A 1,665-nucleotide genomic window follows, 5' to 3' on the forward strand; every position below is an offset into this window, starting at 1 on the left:
TTTTTTATTATTTTTTCTAAATAAATCACATTAGATTTAATAGTTTCTTCACTGATTCTTTGTACTGAGAAAGGGTATTTTCATTGTCCCCTTCATTCTTAAGATTAACAACAGACTTTTTGTACTCTTCAACTTCTTTTGTAGCAAGGAGCTCTTCTTTATTTACTTGCAGATTTTTCTCAGCAGCTTTCATTTGGAGAAGTGTTTCCAGGATATTTTTTTCAGAGGAGCTACTGTTCCATACGTACTCTTCCATGTCTGCTTCAATCTTATCTTTCTCCCATTCTTCAGTTTTCCAAGACTCATGGTATAAAACTGTTAGCAGATATAGTGCATACTCATAATTCTGTCTCTTTAAAGAGCACCTGTTTGTTTTGATGGTAAGTACATCTGTAGTCTTGCAGTATCGCTCTCCCACAAGTTTAATGGGTTTCTTCTTTGCATGATCATCTAAATTTAAACTGGAAAGTTTAACCCTTAAGGTTTCTACTCATGCTTTGGGGTTTCAAATAGATGGTCCTACTGAAAATCAGTTGTGTCCATTTCAATGGGAAAATGCTTCTCACATTTCTCATCACTGTCCATTGCAGCTGGCCAATCAGTGTAGAAATCTTTAAGAGTTTTACAGTGCTTTTTAATTGCTTCAGGAGTTAAATGCAGAAAATTGGGGATCTTTAATAGTTCTAGATTTCCCTCCTTTGCCATGCGCACTGCCCTTTTTACTGGATAGCCCATTCGAATGGGAAGAGGTACAGCAGAGGGTTTAAATGGTGCTGCAACAGGATAAACACTTGGCCAATCTTGGTCAACAGTCATTTTCTCCACCCTGGAAGGTAATGCCTTTCTTCTCAGCAGTCTTTTATATCTGGGTGTTCTGTCTGCTGTATGTGGGCTTGGTATCGTGGAGCAGGTGGCCAGAGACACAGAGGTACAGAAAACACGCAGGGTCCTGGTCCCCGGCTGAAGGGCCAGCCACGTGGAAAGTGAGGCAGCCACCCTGGTTTCGAGGACCTTATTATTTTTTTTATAAAAGACTTTATTTATTTATTTGACAGAGAGAGAGAGAGATCACTAGTAGACAGAGAGGCAGGTAGAGAGAGGGTGGGGGAAGCAAGTTCCCCGCTGAGCAGAGAGCCCAATGTGGGGATTCGATCCCAGGACTCTGAGATCATGACCTGAGCTGAAGCTTAACCCACTGAGCCACCTAGGCAGCCCTAGAAAGAATATTATTAACCTAGGTATTTTGAAGAAGCTTGGCTTCTAAATCTATTTCACCTCCATAAAGCATTTTCATCAGTATTCATTTATTTGGATCTGGGTTTGATCTGGACGTAAGGTGTGAATATAGCACATGAATGAGATAAACTAGGATTTGGATCTTTTGTTCATGCCAACAGCATCTAATCAGGCTCAAGTCCTTCAAGTCAGTATTCTGATTAAATGCCCCAATTACCAGTTAATTGCTAGAGAATAGATGCAACTGGCTCATTTATCTTACAAATTCCAAGTTGGAAACTCAGATGAACAACAATAATTCTAGCCCCACAGTTAGTTAAATGCCAGGCTAAACCTCGCCACTGTCGCTGTAAAATATGCCCCCAGTACTACAACCTAAGCAGACAGCACCAATGAGATTTCACATTAATAGGGTGTTTTGAAAGGGCG

At 40.4% G+C, this 1,665-nt stretch overlaps 1 pseudogene across 1 annotated transcript; it reads right to left on the bottom strand.

Annotated features, from left to right (window-relative positions):
* LOC309866476 (small ribosomal subunit protein mS35 pseudogene) lies at positions 1-969 on the bottom strand (annotated as a pseudogene). Its single transcript has one exon. The product of its transcript is annotated as a small ribosomal subunit protein mS35 pseudogene (transcript).
* Between the last annotated feature and the right edge of the window lie 696 nt (positions 970-1,665).

This window comes from Mustela nivalis (assembly GCF_964662115.1).
Source record: "Mustela nivalis genome assembly, chromosome: 6".
In the NCBI taxonomy this organism is placed as follows: Eukaryota; Metazoa; Chordata; class Mammalia; order Carnivora; family Mustelidae; genus Mustela; species Mustela nivalis.